The sequence below is a fragment of the Olea europaea genome, unplaced genomic scaffold (assembly GCF_002742605.1).
Source record: "Olea europaea var. sylvestris unplaced genomic scaffold, O_europaea_v1 scaffold971, whole genome shotgun sequence".
Taxonomy (NCBI): Eukaryota; Viridiplantae; Streptophyta; class Magnoliopsida; order Lamiales; family Oleaceae; genus Olea; species Olea europaea.
Genome location: NW_019268212.1, coordinates 114,747 through 131,650, shown reverse-complemented (window position 1 = coordinate 131,650; position 16,904 = coordinate 114,747).

Here is a 16,904-nt window from a genome sequence, read left to right as displayed (position 1 = left end):
AACAATGGGAGCCGAACACCATTGCACAAATTATCATGTATTTAGTGCTTGAAATTTTCAATAAAGTTAAATTTATATTATTATTTATTTCTTTAGCCAAAATTTATTAATAAAACACTATTGATGCTCGTGGGATACCCATGAAATATTTCAATTCTGTATGTCGTAGATTAACTGGAGTTTTGCTTCTAGGTAAAGCTTTGTTCATGGGTTACTTTTTATCTATGGTAAAGTTTTTTACCTATGAATCAATTTTATACCTTGTATATAAATATTTAATTAGAAGTAATTTTTTACATGCAAACAATCATTTTTCCCTGAAGTGGATATTTTTCTTACTAACAAAATATTATGATTTTGATTCACTTGTCATATGTGTTGTTTAATTCAACTAATTTTTTTTCCGTATTATTGAAGTAATGGTTAATTTATTATATGGTTTAAACCATCTCACAGATACATGTGTTTCAATCATAATTATGAAAAGGAGACAACCATCACATATTATTTTGATATGTGTATTAATTGTACAAAACGCCGATGTGTTATCCAACTAGGTTTCAATCCATACCATTAAGTACTCAATATATTGGCAAACGTAACCTTCACTGTCTTGCCGTGTTTTCCCATACTTAAGGCATGCAGGCATTGTTTGACATTTCTCTGGTGTACAAGACACGTAAAGGTTCCACATAGTACGTACATCGGGTTGAAATATACGCAGTGATGACAATAAGCAATTCATTTATATCCTCCTTGGTGGTAGCCTTATAGATTCTGATGCAAACCCACATAGCAATTGAAATTACGAAACCCACACGAGATTGGATCGCAACCCAAGAAAGTCAATAAATCAAATTTTTGAGTTTGATTCAAGATTATTGAACCAAGTAACCAACAATCACCGACAATCTATTGATCTCTTGATCATAAAAAGAACCAAGACAATCACAAACTATATCTTGACCTTATGATCACAAAATTTACAATCTTACTTGAATTGTTGAACGCTACAAAGAGTATGAATATTTGATAAGTTCAGATAGTTTGAATGGTACAAATATTAAAAATATTTGACAAATTCTGTTCAATTAAGAACAAGATAGAAAGTGAAAAAATTCACATTATGATTAATTTTCAAAAAATTTAATGTATTTATTATACAATGAACGTGCCTTTTATAGGGATAAAATAAACTCCTAATCAAAATAAAACTCTAATTCTAAAGACAAATCCAAATAATCTACAAAACAAATGTGGCTTAAACTAAAATATTAAAAATAACGAAAATACCCTTTAAACAAATTCAAAATGCAAAAATAGACCGCTAAACAACCAAAATTGATCCCAAAAGTTTGACAAAGTCGTTACACAAACTTGTGGAGAATCAAAAGATATTTCTAGATTATACTCGTGGGCAAAAATTTGACAATTGAGCTGAAAGTACATCCCGTGCATTTTTGCATATGCTTCGTATTTCTTTCATTCTCTAATTAATTTTGGATCTTCTCTTCTAATTGATATATACAACTCCGGAACATGCAATGTATCTTTGTTAGTTTTAACCAAAACATTTCACATCATGATTAATTCTCTCAGGTTTCCACCCTAAAGTTGCATTAGAAGCTACTTATATTGTCATATTTTATCAAAAAACACGTGCGATGCACTTGACGTATTTTTAATATTCTAAATAACATTATGATTGAATGTTTTCTTCAGGGTGAATTTATATTTTGAGTTATTTATAAAACTTATGAGATTTTTTTTTTTTTTTTTTTACTTTTGAGTGGTTTTGTTTTTAATTATCAATTAGTTTTTTTTTTTAATATTCAAGCCATGCATCGAATTTTTTACATAAATGGATTTCAAACGTAATAGCGGAATGCAAGTACAACGAATTACAAATCATTTTCAGATGTATTTGAAAAAGGAGTGAAGATTTCGTGAGATTCTGCTTCTTAAAAAACTCGATTATTGAGGTCTATAGAAGAAATTATTTAGTTGGATGTATAATTTTTTATTCGATTAATTATTTCTCATTCTTTTGGAAAAATATTTGAAATGATAATACGGTCTAAAATTATCTTGGAGAGGTACCATTTTAAACCATGTTGACGAAACAGAGATTCAGACCTTGGATAAATTTTGTTTTGGTGTTAATTGTAAAAATAAGTAGACATTTTTAGGCTAATGCTTATATAGATACCATATAGATTCACCTCACCTACAGCAAGATACTCAAGAAGCAATGGGAAAAGAACAACTTTGCACAAATTATCTCATATTTAGTGCTTGAGATATTCAATAAAGATAAATTCATATTATTAGTTATTTGTTTAGTCGAATTCTATTAATAAAATAGTATTGATGCTTGTGTGACACCGATGAAGTATTTCGACTGTGTAGCTGGATCTTTGCTTCTAGGTAAATTTTCTATATGGGTTACTTTTTATCTATTATAATTTTTTTTTTACCTATGAATCATTTTTATAACTTGTATATAAATATTTAATTAGAAGAACTTTTTTACATACAAACAATCGTTTTCCCCCGATGTGGATATTTTTCTTACTAACAAAATTTTATAAATCTTATTCTCTTGTCATATGCGTATTTTAATTCATCCAATTTTTTTTCCATATTATCGAAGTAATGGTTAATTTATTATATGGTTTAAAACAAATACATATGTTTCGATCATAACTACTAAAAGGAGATGAGCATCACATATTATTTTAATACATGTATTAAATGCACCAAACGCCGATTAGGATAAAATTCATCCTTATCCAACTGGGTTTCAATCGATTCCGTCTAGTATTGGGAATGTAACATTCACCGTTTTGCCATGTTTACTCATTCATAGGGCCTGTAGACATTGCTGATATTTCTTGGGATTCGTAAAAGTTTCCAAATATCATGTTTGTCGGGTTGAAATCTAGATAGTGATGATAACAAGCAATTCACTTATATCATCCCCAGTGGTTGTCTTAAAGCTTCTCTGTGGTTTCTGTAGCCTAAAGTTGCATTAGAAGTTTCTTATATCGTCAAATTTTATCAATAAAACTTGTGCGATGCATGTACAATGTACTTGATGTACTTTTAGCAATGTAAATAATGGTATGATTGAATGTTTTCTTTTGGTTGAATTTATATTTTATGAGTTATTTATGCAATAATGATTTTATATTTTGACTTACGGTAGTTTTGTTCTTAATTATAAATGTGATTTTTTTTTAATTTTTAACTCATGCATTGATTTTTTTATTTTTTTTAACTTCAATTGATTTCTCAATTAATGGTGGAATGCACGAACTATAAAAGTGGGGGTGATGGTCATAATAAAGTTACAAATCATTTTCGTATATAATTGAAGAAAAAGAGCGAAGATTTCGTGAGATTCTGCTTCCGAAAAAACTCGATCACTGAGTGCTATAAAAGAAACTATTTAGTTTTGGATGTACAATTTTTTATTCAATTAATTATTTCTCATTCTTTGTGAGAAAATTTTGTAATAATAGCATGGTCTAAAAATATCTTGTAGAGGTGTCATTTTAACCTTGTCGACAAAAGGGAGATATGGACCTCGGATAAATGTTGTTTTGGTGTTAATTGTATAAATAAGTAGACATTTTTAGGTTAATCCTTATATAGATACCATAAAGAGATACCTCTCCTATAGCGAAATACTCATGAACCAATGGGAGAAAAACATCTTTGCACAAATTATCACATATTTAGTGCTTGAAATTTTAAGAAAATTAAATTCATATTATTAGTTATTCTTTAGTCAAACTTTATTAATAAAACACTATTGATGCTCGTGTGACATCCATGATGTATTTCAATTATGTAGATAGTAGAATGACTGAATTTTTGCTTGTAGGTAAATTTTTGTTGATGGGTTACTTTTTATCTATGATACACTTTTTCACCTACTAATCATTCTTATAACCTGTATGTAAATATTTAATTAGAGTAATTTTTTTATGTATAGGCAACAATTTTTCCCCGTGTGGTAATAACAAATTATTTTGAATCTTATTTGATGTATTAGATCGAAACCAGTTGAATAAGGATCAACTTAATCCTATTAGGCATTTGGTTCAATTAATACCTGCATTGATTTAATTCGAGGTGCTTACCCCACTTTATTCAATACAATTAAAATAATACTACATACGAGATGGTTTAGTCCATATTTAAATTCAATATTTCATGAACAATAATGAATAAATTAGTTGAATTAAAGTACGTTTACTCACAAGTTAATAAGCTTATAAATAATAAATTTACGTGTAAGTAAAAGCTAAATTTTAGGGGGGGGGGGGATTCTGCTACTGGGTAAAACAAGAAAAAAGTTACTCTTGAATAAAAAAATATTTATAAATTTAAACTTTTTACTTGTAAGTGAAATTCACCCATAAGTAGAAAATGTCCTCATAAGTCAAAAAATTCACCTAAAATTAAAATTTATTCATACTATTAAATACATAATTTTAAATGCGCCACGTGCATTACAAGTGAATTGCACATGAACTGCATGCATTATAATATAGGTGGAAATGACAAATGTCCTTGCCTTTTCTTTTTATCGCAAAATATCTTGTTCTTAAATCCCTCAAGTCCTCAAGCTTGGCCTTGGAAGGAGTTTTGGCTGAGTGATGTAGATTGAATCTACAAACACACGACAACCATAACCAAACGGATTGAATTCAGAAACAAACTTTTATTATTTCGTGAACAACCAAGAAAACCCTAGGAGGTGTCTTGCAGCGTCTTAAATATGAAAGAAAAGATAACCTACTGGGCCAGGAGTCCCAAAATGGGTTGGGCTACAAAATGGAAATAACAAATGCTGAAAAATAAATAACACAAACTTAAAATGCTGTTTTGACACACTAAACGACTTCAAATGCCCAAAAACCCTCGTACATCACAGCAAAGCTGAGTTCAATCCGAAACGCTCGCTACCTTTCCGAAATGGGGTTATGGGCCCAAAACGGACACCAAACGCAAAAGTTACATCAATTTCTTTGAAAGCCAACCATCCAACCGTTCCATGTATGCCAATGCCTATTCCTCCACATAAATCTCATCATTCTCCCTGGGATCAATGGGATTCGCCCTCGAATCAGAACCGGTAGCACTATCTCCCACGTTGTCTCCATGGTATGGTAAAAGATGCTTTACATTAAACACATCAGAAGTCCGTATATGGGAAGGAAGTGGAAGGCGATAGGCGTTGGGGTTGATCTTCTCCACAATTTCCACTGGACCAATGGTACGAGGTGATAACTTCGAATGCTCATGAGATGGCACTCGATCCTTAGTCAGTACCGCCCAAACATAATCCCCAACGTCAAACTCAACAGGACGTCGATGCCGATCAGCCGCCTCTTTATACTTACGGTTGGACTCTAGCAGATTAGCTCGTGTTTCCTCATGAACTTGTTGCAAACTACGAACAAAGTCAACAGCTATCCCATGCAGCCGAGTCTTAGAGGGCAGAGTCAATAAATCAACAGGGCCGCGAGGCAGAATACTATACACAACCTGGAACGGACTGAAATCGGTGCTTCTATTTCTAGCATGATTATACGCAAACTCTGCCTGGCTAAGTCGCTGATCCCATGAGCGTAGATTATCCCAAACCAAGCACCGCAACAAGTCACCCAAAGAACGATTAACTACCTCTATTTGCCCATCAGTTTGAGGGTGATAAGCACTACTAAAATTGAGCGACGTGTTAACTGACTTCCATAAACTCCGCCAAAAGTGACCGATGAACCTCGTGTCTCTGTCAGACACGATGGAAGTGGGCAACCCGTGCAACCGATAGATCTCTCTGAAAAATAGCTGAGAAACCTTGACAGCATCAGTGGTGCGCTTGCAGGGAATGAAATGCACCATTTTAGAAAAACGATCTACCACCACAAAGATGGAATCATTACCACGTTGTGTGCGCGGTAAACCCAAGACAAAATCCATGCTAATATCAGTCCACGGAGCTGAAGGCACTGGTAAGGGTCGATAAAGACCAGCGTTTGTGGCTTTCCCCTTTGCCACGTGACACACCCTGCATCGTGAGATATTCTCCACTTCACAACGCATAGTAGGCCAGAAAAATGAAGCGCTAATCAAAGCCAAAGTACGATCTCGCCCAACATGACCTTTACTATAAAACTCCTCAATCAATTTTAGACGAAGGCTGCAATCTGGTATACAAAACTGAGCACCTCTAAACACATACCCATCCTCTAACAGAAAAGAGGAATGGGGTCCCTGCAGTAAACTGTGATAGATGGGGCCAAAATAAGGGTCATTAGCATAAAGAGAGACAAAGGTCTCAAACCCGGTGATCGCTACCTGTAGCCGCGCTAATAACCCATGTCGCCGACTGAGCACATCTGCCACACGATTAGAAGAACCAGCCTAATGTTTAATGACAAAGTTGAACTGCTGCAAAAAGGCAACCCATGATGCATGATGGGCAGATACAGACTCCTGGCTTGACAAATGCTTGAGGGCTTCATGATCACTGTATAAGACAAATTCTCGCTGAAACAGATAATGTCGCCAATGGCGAATGGCCTGAACAATAGCATAAAGCTCTGCGTCGTAAGTGCTATACCTCCCACGAGCCCCTGCCAACTTCTGACTGAAATAAGCTATTGGTTTTCCTTCCTGAATGAGGATAGCTCCGATACCCAATTTAGAGGCATCACAATGTAATGCAAAAGGTTTTGTGAAATCAGGCAACACAAGTATCGGGGCTGAAGTCAGGCGCTCCTTAATGATCAAAAACGCTTTCTCAGCCTCGGGTGTCAACTGAAACTTACTCTCCTTCATGCAATCAGTAATGGGAGACATGATGGTGCTGAAGTGCTGAATAAATTGTCGATAAAACGACGCTAAACCGTGGGAACTCTGCACATCAGAAACTGACTGTGGACGCGGCCACTGCCGAATAGCATCAACCTTAGTTGCATCCACCGTTACCCCACCGGCTGACACAACATAGCCCAAAAACAAAACACTATCGGTATAGAACACGCACTTCTTAGTGGCTGCAAAGAACTTCTCCTTGCGTAAAACAGTAAGGACTTCCCTTAGATGCACACCATGAGACTCCTCCGACCCACTGTACACCAATATGTCATCGAAGTATACAACAACGCACTTACCAATAAAAGGTCGAAGTGCTTGGTTCATCACCCCGTATGAACGTGCTCAGTGCATTGGATAGTCCAAACGGCATAACTAGCCACTCAAATAATCTCTCCCGTGTCTTAAATGTTGTTTTCCACTCATCACCAGGGCGGACTCTTATCTGATGGTAACCACTTTTCAAGTCCAGTTTGGTAAACACAGTTGCGCCGGCCAACTGATCAAGCAAGTCATCTAGCCTCGGTATCGGAAAGCATAACGAACTGTTATTTTGTTGATGGCCCTGCTATCTATACACATCCAATAACTCCCATCCTTTTTTGGCACTAGGAGTGCGGGGACTGCACACGGGCTGAGGCTCTCTCTGATGTACCCTTTCTGCACCAACTCCTCTACTTGTCTTTTCAACTCCTCATGTTCCACTGGGCTCATTCGATAATGTGAGCGATTAGGCAATGACGCGCCCGGTACCAAATCAATGTGATGTTGCATATCCCGTAAAGGCGGAAGACCCTGTGGAAGGTCATCCGAAAACATATCATGAAACTCAGATACCAAGGTGACAGGTTTGGGGCGAAGACCCGTCCCCTCGGCTGCCATAGGAACTGTCGACACTCCTGTCACCTCAGTTCTTACTAACAACAGTACAACACCTTCTGCCAGCATCTCACGCACAAACAAAGATCGGGAAAGTATATTACTACTGTCCCCTGCCGAAGACAGACACTGCATATCTTTGGAGGATAGTAGTACAATCTTTTTACCCAAAAAGGTGAATGTATATGCATTTCAACGCCCTTCATGGCACACATCCCTATCAAACTGCCATGGACGACCTAACAACAAATTACACGCATCCATCGGCACCACATCACACCAAACACTATCACGATACACACTGTCAATAGAAAAAGATACCAACACACAGCTAGTAACACGAATTTCATTACCTCGTCTCAACCATGCTAGGCTATAGGGAGCAGGATGAGGTTCGGTGCTTAACTGCAGCTTCTGCACGGCCGCTTCAGTTATCACATTTTCGCAACTGCCCGAATCAATGATGAACCTACACACCTTTCCTCCAATGGTACACATAGACAGAAAGATATTGTTTCGCTGCAGGTCCTCAGACGACCCCTTAGACGTAAGACACGCTCGTCGAACCACCAAAAGAGGCCCCGTGTTACCTGTATGCACAATTTTAGCCTCTTCTTCTTCATTCTCCACATGAACAGGATCGTTAACATCAGTTTGTATTGTCTCTCCAATGAACAAACCTGGGCGTGGTTGCCCATGAGATGGACAGTCCTTCCTCAAATGACCAAAACCACCACAACCAAAACGCTAACTTCCACGCCCTCGTCCACCAGGAGGAGCCCAGCCACCCGGATTAACGGTTGGAGGAACCACTGGCCGAGTGTTCCAATCAACGCCCCAATCCCCAGGTGTAAAGGATTGGGACTGACCGGATGTGGGATTTGGGGCGAATTGTCGACCCCCACCTCCAGATGGACCACCAGAAATGCCTACTACAGAACGATGTTGTTGTTGATTTTCAGCCTGAAGTGCTCGCTGGTGAGCCTCAGAAACAGATACCGACGAGAACATATTTAGGACGTCTTGCAAATTCAATCGTAGTCTACCAATATAGCGCGCTACCAACTGGTCTTCTGATTCTTCCACATCATTTCGCGCTATCAGTTGGTAAAACTCTGTGGAATAAGCATCTACAGATCGATTGCCTTGTCTCAAATTCTGTAAGCGCTGATACAAAGTCTTGGAATAATTAAAGGGAAGAAACGCTGCCTTCAACTGTTTCTTTATTTTTTCCCACGACTGGATTTTCGCCTTACCCTGACGGATCCGGTTTTGCTTCAGTTGCTGCCACCACGCAGCAGCACGACCACGCAGACGGGTCGCTACCAAAGGTACCCTTTTATTGTCGCGCACTTCTTTGTAATCTAAGATCTCCTCTACTGTCGCCAGCCAATCGAGGAATTCATCTGCCTCAATTCCACCGTGAAATTCAGGTATATCAACCTTGAATCCGGATTCCCATCGCTGAAATGCGTCCTGCTGTTGCACACTTGGTTGTTGAACACGATCGCCACGTGCCTCTGACAAGGTCTCCTCATCCGACCTCTCTCCTGATTCAGATCCACCTCCACCATCACTCACTGGGGCACGACGTGGAGGAGCAAGAGGTATTCCGTTCTGCACAACCTTTGCCGCCCACGTCATGAATTGATCAAATCGGATTGTCAACACCTCAACTTGATCACGCAGATCTGCAACTTCATCAATCTGGCCACCATGGCCACCATGTCCTCTCCCACGCACCATGCTCTGATACCAAAATGATGTAGATTGAATCTACAAACACACGACAACAATAACCAAATGGATTGAATTCAGAAACAAACTTTTATTATTTCGTGAACAACCAAGAAAACCCTAGGAGGTGTCTTGCAGCGTCTTAAATATGAAAGAAAAGATAACCTACTGGGCCAGCAGTCCCAAAATGGGCTGGGCTACAAAATGGAAATAACAAATGCTGAAAATAAATAACACAAGAACTTAAAATGCTGTTTTGACACACTAAACGACTTCAAATGCCCAAAAACCCTCGTACATCATGGCAAAGCTGTGAGTTCAATCCGAAACGCTCGCTACCTTACCGAAATGGGGTTATGGGCCCAAAACGGACACCAAACGCAAAAGTTACATTAATTTCTTTGAAAGCCGACCATCCAACCGTTCCATGTATGCCAATGCCTGTTCCTCCACATAAACATCATCACTAAGTTTAGGTGCCAAATTGCCATGTGCCACACATGAAAATGATTGATAATCAAGATTTTTAGTTCAATTGTGAATTACTTGATTATTTAAATTCTTCAAATCCTTGAACTTGTCTCAGAGGGAGTCTTAACGGAGTACAAGAGCCTAATCAACTCCTGCAAACGTTCCGGTGCCTCGACAAAATATGTGAAAGTCCCTACTACACATGTTTAGGTGAAGCCTTTCATTTCTTATTGTTGGACAAGTGGGGGTGGAGGAGACATAGATTTTCCTTAAAGTAGAAAGTTGATGTGAGTATAATTTTATTTAAGTTATATTTACTTAAAAGTAAAAAGTTCATCTATAACTAAAAAAAATCTCATGGTCAAAGTATTAACTAATATAATGAACATTCAACTGGAGTAAGATTTCACTCATACTACTAAATACAGGATTAAATATACATGAATAATAGTAGAAAAATTAACTAATTTAAAATAAGTTTACATATATCAATAACTTTGCTTGCAATTAAAATTCAATTTTAATAAAAAAATCCACTCATTTGTCAAATAATTACTTATAAATAAAAGTCTTCGATTATAAAAGTAACCTATCTTCGATTAATTATTTCAATTACTTTTATATAAGAAAATATTATAAGAAGACCTTGTAAATTTATAGACAGGGGGCATCACTGGAATCGTGCTCCTATTGACCCCTTTTTTAGGATCTTCCTCTAGCTGCTCAAGATGATTTTCGAGCTCAGTTAACCTTTAAAACACCAAATCAACACCAAAACCGAAGGATGCTTTTCTTCCTATGGTTGCTTTTCTTCCTTTTGCTTGTTGTTTGCTCACTCACAAAGGATGAATACCACACAGGTAAGGGTCACAAAGACACAAGCAAGAGGTAGAGAAGATCACTCAGTAGGATGCACGATGAAGAAGAAGAAGAAGAAGAAGAAGACTGCCTCTCTCTCTCTCTCTCGGGTTTTTCACACAAAAACGGGACATGAGAATTATCAAAATATATAGTAAACCAATGACAAACTAAGGTAAGTTATACATATGGTAAGTAGGCTCGACTAGGGTTATGGCCCAATAGCACACCAACAAGCCACAAAGGTTTATTAGCCATCCAATAGGTAAAACAACGTTAAGTCGAGTCATCCCATTATTCGGTGTTGATTTATCGTTCAGTCATTCATGTCGACTGATAAAACTAGTTTACATCATCGCCCGGGAGGTCGTTTGACAACATGATATCTAACAACCTCCACCTTGGTGTCAAAGGACCTGCAAAGAGAAAACATTTTCCATTAGTGATACCTCTAACAGAAAACCGATAAAATTGGAAATCATTTACCTGTACCGATGTTTAGAAACTCCTTGCAACTTCTAAACTTTACCAGTGGCAGCACTTTCGTGCCCACATCCGAAGGATTATATTGTGTGTGAATTTTTTCAAGTCTTACTACTTATTGTGATATTATATCCCTAATGAAGTGTAGCCTAATATCGATATGTTTAGTGCGTTCGTGAAAAATAGGATTCTTATACAGATGTATGGATGACTGACTATCAGAATATACAACCACATACTCATTCAAGACACTTAGTTCATGAAGTAGACCTCTAAGCCATAGAGCCTCTTTAATTGCTTCAGTGGTGGCAATATATTCTGACTCTGTAGTGGATAGTGCAACTATGTGTTGTAACTGTGATTTCCAACTAACACACGAATTTGATAAGTTGAATACGTAAGAGGAAGTTGATTTCCTACCATCCCTATCTCCTGCATAGTCAGCATCTACAAAACTCTTTAATTTCATGCCTTCCTCATTAGCACTAAATTTTAGACCTACGTCACTTGTACCCTTCAAATATCTTAAAAGCCACTTTAATGCTTCCCAATGTTTAGGACCTGGATTAGACATGTACCTACTGAGAGTACCAATAGCGAATCCTAAGTCCGATCTAGTGCAAACCATCAAATACATTATGGAACCAATCACATTTGAGTATGGAATTTTACTCATGTATTCCACTTCACGTTCATTGCAGGGAGCTTGTTCTTTAGATAGAACAAAATGGTTTGCAAGAGACAGCATGACGGGTTTGTAGTCATTCATATTAAACATTTTCAACACCTTTGATATGTATGGAGACTGATGCAAGAATACGATAGAATTTGACCTATTTCATTTTATTTCCATGCCAAGAATCCTTTTAGCCTTTCCTAGGTCTTTCATGTCAAATTCTCCACTAAGATCTGCTTTTATATTGTTTATCCACTTAGGAGATGATCCAACTAAAAACATGTCGTCCACATAGAGCAACAAGAACAAATAATTGTTATTAGTCTCGTTGTCTTGAAAGTATAGGCAGTGATCGAATTTACTTCTTTGAAATCCTATAGTGAGTACAAAGTTGTACCACTGTCTAGGTGATTGCTTTAGACCGTATAGGGATCTCTTCAGAAAACACACATAATCAGGTTTTAACTTGTCCTAAAAACCTTTTGCTTGATTCATAAAGATTTGTTCATCAAGCTCTCCATGTAAAAAAGCAGTTTTTACATCGAGTTGTTCAAGTTCCCAGTCAAAGAGCGCAACCAATGCGATCATGACCCTAATAGTAGTGTACTTGACAACTGGTGAGAAAATCTCGTTATAATCAACACCTTCTTTCTGTGTGTAACCCTTCGCTACTAACCTAGCCTTAAATCTTAAGGGTTCTATACTACTAGTACCTTCCTTAACCTTAAAGACCCACTTGCAATCAATGATTGATTTATTCTTAGGTCTCAGTACTAACTCCCAAGTTTGATTCTTTTCTAGAGAACTCATCTCTTCTTTCATAGCCTTAAGTCACTCCTTAAATTGACCACTATTCATAGCCCCTTTAAAAGTTTTCGGCTCCCTATCAACTAGTTCTTTGTAATGAGCGTATGCAAAATCTAATTCAGATTCAAAGTCGAACCTCCTAGGTTCTCTCGTTTGTCTTCTCTCTCTATCCCTAACTAAATTATAGTTAGCTAATGGATTTTCTTCCTTAGGATGCTCTTCTATCACTACTTCATTTTCCTCTTCAGGTTCTTGGACCTGAATCTCCACCTCACTTGAAGTACTAGGTACTTATGTGTTAAATTTTCCTAACTCCACCTTAAACCGATTTCTTTCTTCACCTGATTCAGCTTCACTTACAGGTTTGGTTTCGTTCCTTAGACAAGGCATCTCACTCTCATTAAATGTGACATCCCTACTCACGATGATCTTAACTCTTTTTTGGCTTTTATCCCATAACCTATAGCCCTTAACCCCTTCGGGATATCCTAGAAAGACACACTTCCTGGCTCTAGGTTCTAATTTTCCCTCACTTTGATGAGAGAAGGCAGCACAGCCAAACGGTTTAAGCATTGAGTAGTCACCATTTCTCATGTGGAGTATCACCATTTAATGTAGCCGATGGAGTCAAATTTATCAGATAACAGGCAACTACAATGGCTTCACCCTAAAATGACTTAGGAACCCCAAAACTTAACATCATGCAGCGCACTTTATCTAGTATGGTCCTATTCATTCTTTCTGCTACCTCATTTTGCTGGGGAGTATAGGGAACCATTTTGTACCTTATTATTCCACTTTCTTTACACATCCTATCAAATTTAGCATTATAAAATTCTAGACCCTTATTTGTCCTTAAAAATTTGATCATCTTGCTAGTTTAGTTTTCAATTTGTTTCTTCCAGTTGTTAAAGTTAAGGAAGGTTTCAGTTTTGTCTTTCAATAGATAGACCCACACTTTCCTGGTGTAGTCATCTATGATAGATAGGAAATACCTATTCCCACCCGATGTGGGATTACTAGCAGGACCCCACAGATCAGAATGCACATATTCAAGCATGCTTTTAGCCTTATGCGTACTAGTGGAGAACAACACTCTATGGTGCTTTCCGAGCACACAGTGATCACAAAACGATAGGTCAGACACACAGTCATTACCAAATGCACCTTTTTCATTAAGTAGCTTAAGTCCCTTAATGCCTACGTGTGCAAGCCTACTATGCCACGTATGTGTGTAATCGATTTTGGCGGAAGAAATAGAGGAGTTTAATCCTCTAATTACTTCCCCAATAGTGATATAAATATCGCTTTTCTTGATTCCCTTAATAGAGATTAACGCACCCTTCATCATTTTAAACATACCGTTTCCAATTTTACCGGTGAAGTTGTCTTTCTCAAGTCTTTCTACTGAAATCAAATTCCTAGATAATTCAGGAATGTATCTAACTTCCTTTAACATGTACACAAAGCCCGTGTTAAATTTTATCTTTATATCTCCAATTCCAGTAATTGTATAAGCAAAGTTATCACACAGAACTACTTGCCCATCATTAGATTCTTGCAAGTTTTCAAACCAGTTCTTTTCAAACGTCATATGAAAAGACGCATCAGAATCTAATATCCATTCATGCATGTGAGAATTAGTAGTTAGATTCAATTCAGTAGTGTATGCGACTGGACTAGTGATCATATAGACTTCACCATTTTCGGTATCGGAGGTAGAGGATAACACATTTACCTCATCTCTTTCCTTAACCTTTTGTTTTTCCCCTTTCTTTATAGAAGTCTTTTATAAAATGCCCTGTGCCTCCACAGCCATAGCATTTTCTAGCCTTAGTTCTAGACTTTGACCTAGGTCTACCATTGCCCTTCTTTTTCCAACTATTACTACTTTATTCGCCACTACTTTGGTATCCATCATGACTGGCTTGCCTAAATTGGGTTCTACCCCGCATCATATGCAACTCTCCACTCCTCCTATCCTATTTTTCAGCCCTCATTTCCATCTCTTTACTCCTAAGAGAATCTACGACAATTTCAGGTGTTAACGTGTCCCTACCATACTTAATGGCATTCTTAACTTCTTTATAAGAGTCCGGGATTGAATTGAGCAAGATAATAGCCTTATAGGTCTCAGACACGGCTTTGTCACAATTGACAATATCTCGAACCAATTTGTTAAATACATCTAAATTGTCGTCGAGATCCTTTGAAGGATCCATCTTAAAGCTGAAGAATCGTTCGAGTAGGTAGAGTTTATTCGGTGTAGATTTAAGCAAGTATAAGTCTTCTAGTCTTTTCCAAAGTTCTTTGGTGGTTTTTAATTTTTCCACTTTTCTTAAGACAGCGTCAGACAAGTGTAATATTATTGAGGTATAGGCAAGCTCATCGGCTTCCTCTTTTTGTTCTTTTGAGATGTCAGGTGCAAAATTGCCTTCGATGGCTTTTGGCACCTTTTGTTAGACTAATATGCCTCTCATCTTTTATTGCCAGATAGAGAAGTCCCCTTTACCGTTAAATATTTCCAAATCAAAATTATGTGTTGTCATTGGTTAACACACTAATTAGGCCACACGAAGTAGTATTGGGAAGCGTGATAAGGTAATATCTTGTTAATTCTTAGCAAAAGTAACAATGAACCTAAACGCTTTGTCCACCAAGAAATACCAAGCACTTAAATCAAAAGAACAAGCACTTAATTAACGCAAATAATCCTAGTTCTAGCACAAGCAATGGTTACCCCTTCACGGTAACCCCAAAACCTAACGATCACCCCACATGATGATCTTACTATTGCTAAATTTAAATGGATTAAGGCAATTTACCAGAGCTGACCTATCTGAGTCCGTAGAGTAGAGAAAAATGAGCTTGCTGTTCAATTGTAGTTGGTGTCGCACCAGGGGCAAAATCGTCCAACTTTTTCTGTGTAACCTGAAACACAAAACAAAGTATATCAGCGCGTTTAGGAGATCGAAACACGCAAGTTACCTGAAGATAGTTTCATCAGAACGCCGCCCACGCGTTGTCGCTGCTCCGCCGCCGTTGCCCACGCGCCACCTCACCAGGGGTGCCTCAACTTGTTGGTAATGGGTATGGCCTCCATTTGTCCAACCGAGCTTTGGTTTGTGAGTAATTGAAGAATTTCAGATTCGGGTACAATGTTGAAATCGCGAAAATCAACCAATTTTGAGCCGATTTTTGCCAACCACGCTCTGATACCAGATGTTAGGATCTTCCTCTAGCTGCTCAAGATGATTTTCGGGCTCAGTTAACCTTTAAAACACCGAATCAACACCAAAACCGAAGGTACCCACCGCCGTCGCCGAGTTTTACCTATGGTTGCTTTTCTTCCTTTTGCTTGTTGTTTGCTCACTCACAAAGGATGAATACCACACAGGTAAGGGTCACAAAGACACAAGCAAGAGGAAGAGAAGATCAATGAGTAGGATGCACGAAGAAGAAGAAGAAGAAGAAGACTGCCTTTCTCTCTCTCGGGTTTTTCACACAAAAATGGGACATGAGAATTACCAAAATATATAGTAAACCAATGACAAACTAAGGTAAGTTATACATATGGTAAGTAGGCTCGACTAGGGTTATGGCCCAATAGCACACCAACAAGCCACAAATGTTTATTAGCCATCCAATAGGTAAAACAACGTTAAGTCGGGTCATCCCATTATTCGGTGTTGATTTATCGTTCAGTCATTCATGTCGATTGATAAAACTGGTTTACATCATCGCCTGGGAGGTTGTTTGACAACATGATGTCTAACACCCTTGAACAGAGTATCAACACCCGATGGTTTGGTGTCGACATCCTTCAACCCTCAGGTGTGGACATCCATATCCATCCTTTTGTAGGCATCAAAACCTTATTTTATAGTGTCGGTACCAGGGGTTCGTGTGCTCAAATATTAAAATGTAATTTTTTTTAAACAGCGCAACATTAATGAAAATAAGTCAAATTACATTAATGAAGAATAGATCGAAGAATAATTGAAATCAGAGATTGGATGAGGATTTATTCGAGAATGGAAGAGGTTTTTCTGTTTTTCTTTCTTTTTTTTTTGGAAGAACACATTAAAAAGTAGCCTGTAAA